Source organism: Schistocerca americana, chromosome 3 (genome assembly GCF_021461395.2).
Source record: "Schistocerca americana isolate TAMUIC-IGC-003095 chromosome 3, iqSchAmer2.1, whole genome shotgun sequence".
NCBI lineage: Eukaryota > Metazoa > Arthropoda > Insecta > Orthoptera > Acrididae > Schistocerca > Schistocerca americana.
The window spans coordinates 906,247,616-906,260,388 of NC_060121.1; positions in this window are offsets into that span (position 1 = coordinate 906,247,616).

Genomic DNA, 12,773 nt, shown 5'->3' on the forward strand with positions numbered 1-12,773 from the left:
GCTATATTAACGTGCCACAGAGTGATAAATCCGTTCTCTTTTCGTTTCTGTTATTTCATTCCTAACAGCGTAATAACACTACACACTTCAGGCAAGAGTTTAAGACGAGCGAAGGTGGAATGGATATTTTAAAAGATAAGCAAAAACTAGAAAATACATAAAAGACACGTTGTCTGACATTTAAAAGCAAAGAATTACAAGAAACTTAAAACAAACACAGCACTGTATTACATGGGAGAGACCTACATTTAGGAGGCGTAATGAGGAGGGGTAAGGTGGATTGGTCCTTTGCGGCAGTTAAGGTGTCTATATAGAGCTACTTTGTACAAGTGTACTGTGGGCACGCAGCTAATGTTGGAGTTTGGCTGGTAGGAAAATATGGGATTCGTGATATAGATAGCTAGGATGGGGGCCAGGCCAAGATCAAGAAGAAGAAAGAAAAGGGAGGAACGGGGATAGTGGGAAACTATTAACAGGGAAAAGAATAAGGAGGAGCTGGTTATACCTGATGGGAGGGACAGATGATGTCTAGGCGGTTTCGTTGTCAGGAAATGTGGTGGTCTCTTTTGAAATTACTCTGGGCGTGGATATGGAGAGTGTTTAGGGTGGGTGCGATGTGCTGACATATGCGCGGCAGCATCCAGAATGTGTTATTTGGAAGGAAAACAATAGGATTGTTAGAGTCGAGTTTACAGGAGGTTTAGGATATTCGGAGGTGTTCACTGTGAGCGAGGAGTTGGACAAAAGAGATGAGCTGGCAAAGGACACTTACAGGAGAGAGAAGATGGTGCAGAAAGCAAAGCGAAGTGTGTGGCGTTCAAGAATTTGGATGCGTGATAGAATGTTCGTGGGAGAGATACACAGGCTACATTTGTGTAAGGGAGACTAAGGCAGACAAGATCTTTGCAGGTGTGGATGATAATCGAGAGATACAATCCCCATGTTCATCCTTTTAGTAAGTTTAGTCCACTGTAGGCCTTACGTTGTATGGTTTGTAGGTAAAGTTTCTATATTAGTTTACGTTCGAGGATGAGTTCGATGAATTTTAGTGTGTTGGTTACTTGGCCAGGATGGTCATAAATGGAAAGGTAAAAGTCAAGGAGGGGGAAATAGAGAAGGCGGTTGGTTCTGTAATTATTGCTTGGATATTGGAGGGTTTAACCTTAAGGAACCATTGGTTACAGACATATCTGCTTGACTAAGCACTGCAAACAGGCATGACAATCTATGGACTATGAGAACGTCTACATTTTGACATCTGTTTCATCGTTCTGGGTTTTAGTTTCCAGGGAAGCTACTGAAATACTTTCGACGAACGAGTCAATTAATCGTGATGATGGTTTTAACCTTGATAAACTGTGGGACCCAGCAACAGTTGATTTTCGTGGACAGTAATATTGTAATCCTGAGGACCAGAATTTGTGAAAGAACATATATCTGAGCCGCATGTCTTATATTTATCCACCATGACTTGCCGAGTACTCACAAACACATGGGTAGTCCCATCGGCGTCTAAAGTGGTCTGAACACACTGTAGAAATACAAGCGTCCTTCAATAGAAAACCGGAAATATATTTTTTAGTGAATGTATTACGACAGTAAAACATTTACTTATTTTTCGACGTAATCCCGATTCTATACACTTATGTGAGAGCTGGAAAAGCTTCTCAATTCCCCTTTGCAAAGAAGTTTTGAGGGCTTGTGTGTAACTAGTTATGCACTGCTGCCTGGGCTTCATCATTAGCGAACCTTGAGCCACTAAGAACTTCTTTCAGTAGGTTAAAAATGCGATAATCTGAAGGTGCCAGATCCGTGGAGTACGGAATGTGTGGCCAGCAGACGAACTTAAGGTCTCCCTGCACACAACCATGAGCCTTTCGTCCACTTCTGATGTCAGAAACCCACCTCGCATAAACTTTCTTGAACATCAGTATTGGATGAACAATATGGTGGGCCGACCGACATCGCTGCTGCAATATCATTCACTACGATGCGCCTGTTTTCCTTTATCAACTCACAATCTCACGCAATGTTGTTCTCCGTGACTGCGCAAACAGAGCATCCTGGGCGTGATGAATCTTTAGTACTTCTTGCATCACGTTTTAACTTATCTGCCCAATTCGTTCACTTACGTTCGACTAAAACGACTTCCACTGTATTGCAATGCCCTTCGACTGTGAGTTTCGATTGGTTTCCAACCTTCAACTAATAGAAACCTAATGACATTCCGTTGCTCTACATTGGTCGAAACCTGCAAAGGTGCAGTCATTTTGCTTCCCTGATTCCCAGAATTCCGTTCGTGAGGCAGGGCTGCCACCCCCTCTAATAGCGCTACGACATCTCCAGGAGATAATGAAGAACCACTTGGCGAAGTTTTGTATTTTTTTTAATGCAATTTTTCCATGTACTTATTGAATGGTCCTTGTACGTTATATGGACTGTCTGCTAAAAGATGTAATTTTCTGGAAAGGCTTTCGTGGTCAGGCTGTAGCAAAATAAAATGTCCAGCATAGGTGGACGATCTATATCTGAAAGAAGAGGTTATTTCTAAATTATTTTATTTGTAAGCTTGTGAAATGAGAGTATACTACAGAACTGCAGATCTATGAGAATATGTGCCGATATTTGAAGAGTGAGGAAGTGTTAGAAGACAAGATACACAAATCCAGCTGCTTAGCGTAAAAGCTAAAACGAGAAACTCAACTTTGTGCACTGAGGAGAATAGGAATTCTTCACTTTCACTCAGAAACGCTCATAACCATATTGCTGGAAAATGGCTGGGCTTCATAGTTATGTTCCAAGTGAACTGCTCTTACAACTTCAGAAGATATTCTCCTCCGTCTACAGAAAACAGGTTGAGTGCTTACGTTAGTGTTTCAGCTGTATGTAGATCATCTCTTGACATATCCTCTTTGGCCTTATGGACATGTAAGTGAAAAACATCTTTATCTGCGTCTGAATGATGGTCTGCTGTTTTACACGCAATATCTTGAAATTTTGGAAAGTAATCGAGTTCGTGCCGGTGCAAGTTATTGGCCTGAAGTCCCAGTTTGATAACGAATGACGAAATTATACCTATAATCGTAATAAGTTTAATTTTGTGTTCCTGTTCCTTCGCCCTAAACTTCTCGAATTTGTCAGATACATCTGCAAGAAGGGCAACACCATCGGATCATAATATTTGTTTAATAGTAGACACCTCTCTTTGGTAATTAAAAAAGTTTGTATTCCTCCTCATTTCCTGGACAGAGGTTGCGGATAGACGGTCGATGAAAGAATGCACTTCCCGCTTTAAACAGTATTAATGACATAGAGGAGAGATTTGTGCTGCCAGTGGACTACACGGTACATGTGTATAAAGTCATTCATAGTGGACTGGAGGTGGTCCATAAATTAATAATTTGGACAACAATGGCTGCAGATCCACCGGTTGCACGTGTACGAGTAGGTATGGTTTCCAAGGGAATGTTTCAGTCTTCAAATATTTAATAAAACGTTGCCTTTTCTTCTGTAGAGGAGAACATTACATACCGTTAGGCAAACGTGGGGAACTCTTCATTTATTCCAGTACTGTCATTCAGATCAATGAGCTGACTGTAAACAACAGCTTCATCGTTTTTAACTTTTGATTCGTCAATTTTCATTACAGATTGTGTGTACGTCAAGACACCTATAATATTTTTTTACACATTAAAGACCATCTTGTCAGGTCATCTCGAAACTTTATCATTACACCAAAGGAATAAAGGCTCGTGCGACAGACCCCAGAATTATACTGAAAATTTCTTGAACTGCAACTGATACAAGCATTTCATCGTTACTAAGTGACTGTCCATATTAATGGAAAATGATAGCAAATAAGGAGTCCTTTGTAAGCACTCATTGTATCTTTTCAGAATAAGTTGTACACAGTGCTTTGCTTCTTAAACTTGGAGTTTAAGATTGGAAAATAATTAAATTGCCTTACCCACTTCGTCAAAATTCCAGTATACAAGATTGTCTCTTAATCTGGAAGGACGGATAACTTCATATCACAAATGAAGCTCAATGAAAGCATGTTTGCTGGCGAGCGGAGGAATCCTCATTTCAAGTAATCATTCGAATATTGCTGATACTTCCCTTTCCAGAGCCGTTTGAGAAAATGTATATCCAAAATGCATTGGTTCTGTGACTGACTAGGTGTCATATATTTTTCACCGCATTCCACCGAATGTAGGAACCGCTTACTGAAACATTCTAGCAACTCCATTGAGACCAGTAATGACTTTTCGCTATTCTTTGGTGGGTACACGCCGATGGATAGGTTGGTAAATTCCTCTGTCAGAACTTCATCTGAGTGTGAGCTCGTCCACTTCCTGAAAAACGTCTACTCATATCACAGGGGTTTTGCAAACCAGTAATATCAGTAATACTAATGTGTCAATTTAACGCGCAGCGGAATAGATATCAACTACTGAGGAGTGCAATAGTATCAGTGGAAACAGTCTTCTCGTATTCACATTTTAATTTGTCCAAGTCCAGCTGCAGGACATGAAAATAAGCCTGCAGAATATTCGACACTGACGCGTATTCTTATGTTCATGTTCTTGTTTTGATTTCCACTCAAGTTCTTCAGCGGTTTTTGAAACTGAACTTTCGTTTATGCCACTACCTGAAACGATAAACAAGTTTTTATTCAAAGAAAAATAAGAATAAAATAAGATAATATAATGAGTAACACATTTCGTTATAATTCGTCGCCATTCATGGTGACTTTCATATGCCATCAGGTAACAATCAAGCAGTCATTTAGGATGAAGAAAAGTACAACGGCGAAAGGAAGTTTATAACTTATTATGGAGGAAAGGCTACAAAACAAAGCCGAATTACAACTTTCTGGAAGACATTCACAAAAGTGGCTGAAGAGGAAATAGAAAACACACCCACCCACTAACAGACCCAGCCATACACACACACACACACACACACACACACACACACACACACGCGCACGCACGCATAAATATATCGCAGAGAACACACACAGTCACAAATACACTGATGGAAAAAAAACGCAACAGAAAATATAATTAACTTAGATTCGAGATTACTTTTGTTTACATATCTGAGTGATCAACACCGCAAGATCACAGGTAACGTAAGCACGAATAAGCCACTGCAGATACGAAATCCTGGTACATTAACATCCGGTGTAATCGCCGGAACGTTGAATGCGAGCATGGAAACGTGCATGCATTGTGTTGTGCAGGTGCCGCATGTGTGTTTGTGGGATGGAGTTCCACGCTTGTAGCACTTGGGCGGGTAATATAGGGACGGTTAATGCCGTTCGTGGTTGACGCTGTAGTTGTCGTCCAATGATGTCCCAGATGGGCTCGATTGGAGACAGATCTGGTGATCGAGCCGGCAGAAACAATGTGCCGACGCTCTGTAGAACATGTGGGTTATAACAGCGGTATGTGGACGAGCGTTATCTTGTTGAAAAACACCACCTGGAATGCGGCACACGAATGACTATAGAACAGATCGAATTACTAGACTGACGGACAGATCTGCAGTCAGAGAGTATGGGATAACCACGGCAGTGCTGCTGCTGTCATACGATATCGCACTTCAGACCATAACTCCAGCCGTGGGTCCAGTGTGTCCAGCACGCAGACAGGTTGGTTGCAGGCCCTCAATTGGCCTCCTTCTAACCAACACACGGCATTCGCTGGCGTCGACGAAAAACCAGCTTTCATCAGAAAACACAACAGACCTCCACGCTGCCCTCCAATGGGCTCTCGCTTGACACCATTGAATTTGCAAGTGGCGCTGTTTTGGGGCCAATGAAATGCACGCTACATACCATCTGGCTCGAAGTTGTCCTTGAAGTAACCGATCTGTTCGTTGCGTCACTGTGGTGTCAACTGCTGCTGAAATTGCTGCTGCAGATGCAGTACGATGCGCCAGAGCCCCATGCCGAACACTATGGTTGACCCTCTCGGTAGTGTCATTTGGGCGCCCGCAGCCAGGTATTGCTGCAACAGTGCATTCCCGTGACCACCACTACCACGGTTATGTACAATGGCTACATCCCTATCAAGTCTTTCTTGAATATCAAAGAAGGAATATCCGGCTTTTCGTAGTCCTATAACAACACCTCGTCCAAACTCAGTGAGATGTTGATACCGGCGTCATTGTCGCCTTAAAGGCATTCTTCACTAACTTCAACCCACCATGTCAAAACTCAAAGGTAACTAACACTCACGACCGTTACAGCGCGTATTTAAACCAAACGTGATCTTCGTCGTCGTAGTTTCGCTACTAGCACCACTCTTACGCGACTGGCGCGAATGTTCAATAATCATCTTACAGATGCACAAACGCGTCTACCAATTTTCGTAATTCCTTTTTGCTGTTGAGATTTTTTCCCGTCAGTGTATGTCATCCTTGCTGGAATATTTCATTAAGCGATAGGCGTACATTCGCTTTTTCCTCTGTCTTTTCATTTGTTTGACTTTCATCAGATGGTTGTTGACTCGGCACAAACTAGTGTACAGTAATTACAAATTCCACAGTTTGTTCCACGGTCAGGTAAATCGCTCCTCGTGATTAACATTTCCTCCATAAACATATTGCGAACAGCGAACGTTCAAGCACTCTCTAGACTTATTATGAACAAATGTGGACTACTGTGATAAATACAAAGGAAAGGATGCATTTCTTTGAGCAGTTAAATACTGCGACACTTGGTAAACTCAGAGGATGTACAAGACACATATTACCAAATTAGAGTTAGCTAATAAAACCTCAGATCAAGGAGAATAGCCTGAAAATACATGAACAGACAATCTGTTAAGACGCAAGAGGCTAAAAATGCAGAAGAAGAAGAAGAAGAAGAAGAAGAGGAGAAGGAAGAAGGACTTTGAAACAACATATGCTTTCGAAGGTAGCACAAATTAATCGTAAAGCTAATATATAACAGTCATCAAATATTCTGCACAAATTGGAGGAGGCCATTTTAAAATCTACTGACAGACGTTCGGTGTAGGGCGTAGTACTAGTCTCTAAGAAGAATAATTCCACTAATTACTGACACCGACGTAGCTCTGTGTGGTAATTATGAATCGGGAGCTGGTGTGACGATGCAGCCTGCATCGAATTGATGTCGAAATGTGGCTCACATCCAGATTGCCACGAGGTTGTCTGTGCGCCTTACGCAATTCCTTCGAACCTGGCGTCATGGCGATTAAACTTCGAGAATAAGATCTCGAAGGGCACTAAATACTTATTTTTTTCTTTATGCTTATCTTATAAAGACGGTAATCAACATTGGTCATAAGTTTTTTCTCACTGAACAACTTCGTTTGACAGCAATAGCTCTCTTAATTCAGTTTCTCAGAACAGAATGGCATTAAAGTCTGGATCGACTAAAAGTAATTTCACCTACTATACGCTAATAAAGTTTGCTTTCATATCTCACTTCCAAGGTTTATATTACCTCTAAATGCTTCGCGTATTAGTAGTTACATGTAATAAACATCTACATACACATCTACATACATACTCTGCATTCCACCGCACGGCACCTTGTACCACTACTAGTCATTTCGCTTCCCATTCCACTCACTAATAGAACGAGGGAGAAACCACTGTCTAAAATCCGTAATTTCTTGTATCTTATCTTCATGGTCACGTTGATGGCAGTAGAGTCGTTTCGCAGTCGGCCTCAAATATCGGTTCTCCAAAAATTTGCGCAATAGTAACTTTCGAAAAGAACATTGTCTCCCTCCGTAGATTCTCATTTGAGTTCATGAAGCATCTCCGTAATACTAGCGTGCTGGTCGAACCTAACGGTAACATACGAGGTATGTCCACAAAGTAAGTTCCGTTTGATTGTATAAAACAAACGTGTACAGATACAGAAAAAATATTTATTTACAAAAATCTGTAACTCTTAAACTACTTTTCTACATAGCTTCCGAAATTTTGTAGGCACTTGTCATAGCGCGGCACAAGTTTTTTTATGCCTTCTTCATAGAAGGTTGCCGCCTGTGTATTCAACCATGTGGTAACATGTTCTTTCAGCTCGTTATCGTCGTTGAAGTGTTGACCACCAAGGACAAATTTCAGGCGTAAGAATAGATAAAAGTCTCTAGGAGCGATGTGTGGCTGGTCCTGGCGGAGGTTCCAGTCCTCCCTCGGGCATGGGTGTGTGTGTTTGTCCTTAGGATAATTTAGATTACGTAGTGTGTAAGCTTAGGAACTGATGACCTTAGCAGTTAAGTCCCATAAGATTTCACACACTTTTCTTTTCTATAGGAGCGAGGTCCGGGCGTTACGGAGGATGATCAAACGCTTCCCCCGGGAGAGTTGTTTGGCCACATTCGCGTGGGAGGTCGGGCACTATCGTGGAAAAAAACAACACCTTTTGACAGTAATCCTCGTCGCTTGTTCTGTATTGCACGGCGCAATTTCTTAATGGTTTCGCAGTAACTACGTGCATTGTTTGGCCTCGTGGAAAGAAATCAATCAGCAAAATGCCTTTTCTATCCCAAAAAACGGTGCACATGACTTTTCGAGGTGTCAAGATTTGCTTAGGCTTAACCTTCGTTGGGGATGAACTGTGGCTCCATTCCATTGATTGCCGTACAGCAAGGGCACTAAGTGTAAACTAACGGTTGTGCTTAATCTTCTCTTCAATTGTGTGAACCAATTCATCAGTAAGTACAGACAAGCGTACACTTAATTCTTCACCGTGAACTTCATCATGTCCTTCATTGAACAGTCTGACCGATCTTCTAACCATTGAATCACTCATAGCATTTTGTACGTAAACCTCGCAGATCTGCATTTGAATTTCCTTTGCCTTAACGTTCTTTGCATTTAGAAAACGAATCACAAATCTGATTTCACATGCGGCGGCATTTTAAATTACGGCTGACATTATAAAGAAGCACAAAAAATCACACGTCGGCAGCAGCGATCTGAAAATGGGGTACATGTCTTCTCCTTGAGTCAGAGTAACTACCGCGCATGCTCGGAACTGCGGTCGTAGCGCTGCCGCGGATAGGAATAGAAACGGAGCTTACTTTGAGGACAACCCTTGTATATGGCGGCATGCTTGTGAATAGCTTTGATGTCTTCCTCTAGTCGGACCTGGTGGGGATCGCAGACACCCGAACCCTGCTCACGAACTGGTCGCACTAGTGTTCTACACGCCGTCTCCTTTATGGTTGAGCTACACTTTCCTGAAATTCTCTCAATGAAACGAAAGCGAGAGATCGCCATCCCTGCTACCGACATGACGTGCTCAATTCATTTTATATCGCTTTGCAACGTTATGCCTAGGCATTTAATCAAAGTCACACTGGACTCGCATTCGGGAGGACGACGGTTCAATCCCACGGCCGGACATCCTGATTTAGGTTTTCCTTGATTTCCCTAAATCGCTTCAGGCAAATGCCGGGATGGTACCTTTGAAAGGGCACGGCCGACTTCCTTCCCCATCCTTCCATAATCCAATGAGATCGATGACTTCACTGTTTGGTCTCTTTCCGAAACAACACCAACCAATGTAACCGAAGTGACTGTATTAAGCTGCACCCTGTTAACTCTGCATTCGAACGTTACAGGGCTGTTTTTCCTACTCACCAGCATTAATTTACCCGTTTATAAATTAGAACAAGCTGCCATTCATCACATCAACTGGAAATTTTGTCTAAGTCATCTTGTAAATTCTACAGTCATTCAGCGGAGACACCTTTGCTGGCCGTTGTGGCCGAGCCGTTCTAGGCGCTTCAGCCTGGAATCGCGCGACCGCTACGGTAGCAGGTTCGAATCCTGCTTCGGGCATGGATGTGTTAGTTAGGTTTAAGTAGTTCTGAATTCTAGGAGACTGATGACTTCCGATGTTAAGTCCCATAGTGCTCAGAGCCATTTGAACCAATTCTTGACACACCTTTCCGTACACCACAGCGTCATCACCAAACAGCCGTAACTTGCTGCCCACCCTGTCCGCCAGGTCATTTATAAATGTAGAGAAAAAAGTGGTCCTATCTCGCTTACCTGGGCACTCCCGAAGATACCCATGTCTCTGATGAACACTCGCCGTCGACGACAATTTACTCGGTTCTATTACTTAAAAAGTCTTCGAGTCACTCACATATCTGGGCGTAAACCGAATGCTCGGAGCTTCGTTAACAGTCTGCATTGGGGCAACCTGTCGAATGCTTTTCGGAAAATTTAGAGGTATGGAATCCGCCCGTTGCCCTCCATCCGTGGTTTGTAGGAAATCATGTGAGAAGAGTATAAGCTAAGTTTCTAATTCGTAGTGACTTTTCGAGAGAAGTTTTTCTGTCTCAATGAAGCTTACAATATTCGAGCTCAAATCGTGTTCAAGAACCCTGCAGCAAGCCGATGTTAAAGATATTGTCTGTAATTATATGCAGGAGTCATCTGCGATTTTTCCATTTGCTGGTACTTTTCGTTGGGCGAGAGATTTGTGATAAATGCAAGCTACGTAAGTGGACAGTCCCGCAAAGTACTCTCTGTGAAACCAAATTTTGGATTAAATCTGGACCGGGTGACTTTGTTTGCAACTCTTTCAGTTGCTTCTCCACCCACGGATGCCAATTTATGTCCTCCATGTGGGAATCTGTACGACTTTCAAACGACGGTATGTTTATATGATGAGTGACTTCCTAACGTGAAATTTTAAACAAGCTTTCCTTTTACCGTCTTCTGTTGACACTCCAGTCTGGTCGACAAGAGACTGGATAGAAGCCTTCGGTCCGCTTAGCTGCTTTAAGTATGATAAGAATTTTCTCGGTTTCTCTGTAAGATCTTTCGCTGATCTATGGCTGTGGCAGCTCTTGTATGCTTCGCGCATTGATCTTCTTATGGACGCACGAATTTCTACTAACTTTTGTCTGTCAACATTTGCGCACTCTTTTTATGCACCGAGAATGCAACATTATATGTTACTTCAACATTTTACGTGCTTCATTATTAAACCACGAGCGGACCTATCCATCCTTAATCCATTTACCTGGCGCATATGTCTCCAGAGCGCGATCTGAAATCCGTTTAAAATTCGCATATAAGCCCTCTAGCCCGTCATACTGGAGCTAAATGATGTCCATTCATTATCTAGCCGGGATGGTAACAACTGCTGACCTGCTTTTTCTATAATTAACTTTCTCTCCTGACAGATTCATTAACTTAAGCAATCGTCGTCACTATTTTAATATGAAGATCGAAAATCCCTATTTCTATAGTGAGACTGTCGATGAGGTCAGACCCGTTTCTAGCTAAATAGTCTAAAATATTTCCAACGCATGTGGGTTGCCAGTCTAAAATATTTCCATGCACGTGGGTTGCTAACTACTCAGGGTTAGAAAAAAATGGCTCTGAGCGCTACGGGACTTAACATCTATGGTCATCAGTCCCCTAGAACTTAGAACTACTTAAACCTAACTAACCTAAGGACATCACACAACACCCAGTCATCACGAGGCAGAGAAAATCCCTGAACCCGCCGGGAATCGAATCCGGGAACCCGGGCGCGGGAAGCGAGAACGCTACCGCACGACCACGAGCTGCGGACAAATTGTTCAGGGCTGTTTTCGATTAACAGCTTACATTAATTTCATTAGGGATTTCTCTTGTAAATGTATCAAAACATTAGATGCATTGTATGTAGTCTACAGAGAATCATAATTTTCAACATAGAAAGTACAATAGTAATGTTATTTAACTAGTCACGGAGAACTGCAAAAAATAGCGTGTTGAATGAGGCTTCTCTAGATGTCGTATCTTGACTTATTTGATAACCTGACTGATCCACAGCTGTATATCTTCAAGCAAACAAGTTGATAGCAAACTGACATCTGCATACTGAATGGCAATCGTTTAAATAGTTGAACGGCAGCCTTGCGTCATAAATGTCGCGTCGCTTTCATTTGGCACTCACGGCGTTTTATATGTTGCAAAAATGTACAATAGAATTTTAGAGAGAGTTGAAATCTTAACTACAGACGTGGGACACGAAATTCTGTTTGCAGGAAATGTATAATTCATTTTAAATCCTCTTTTGGCCAACCAGATTTAGGTGTTCTGAGATTTTACTGAACTGCTTATGGGTAAATCTGGTAGTATCCCTTTGAATTGTAGGACCAATTCCCTTCCTCAACGCACCAATTTTTTGCGTCTCTAACGATGTCGTCAGCTATAGGACGATAAACCATGATCCTACTTCCTCATTTTTACACTTTCAGAGAGAGAGAGAGAGAGAGAGAGAGAGAGAGGGAGAGAGAGAAAGAGAGAGACGCTATGAACTAATTTTCTCTGGAAATCATAAAATCATAAAAATGACAACAACTTAGGAAGATACAAAACAATTTTAGAGTACTTTTGAGTTTGTTACTAACAAAAAGATGTTATAAGAATCACCCAAGTTAAAAACGGGGCACTGTTATCTATTTTCATCTCAAGTATTGCGGGTAACTGCTGCGGGATAGCATATGTCATGAACTGATATATATATATATATATATATATATATATATATATATATATATATATATATATATATGACTTTTGAACACTATTAAGATAAATACATTGTTTGTTCTCTATCAAAATCTTTCATTTTTGGCTAACTATGCCTATCCGTAGTTAGTGCCTTCAGTAGTTAGAACCTTTTATTTAGCTGGCAGTATTGGCGCTCTCTGTATTGCAGTAGTTTGAGTAAAGACGATTTTTGGTTTTTGTGAGGTAAGTGATTCATGAAA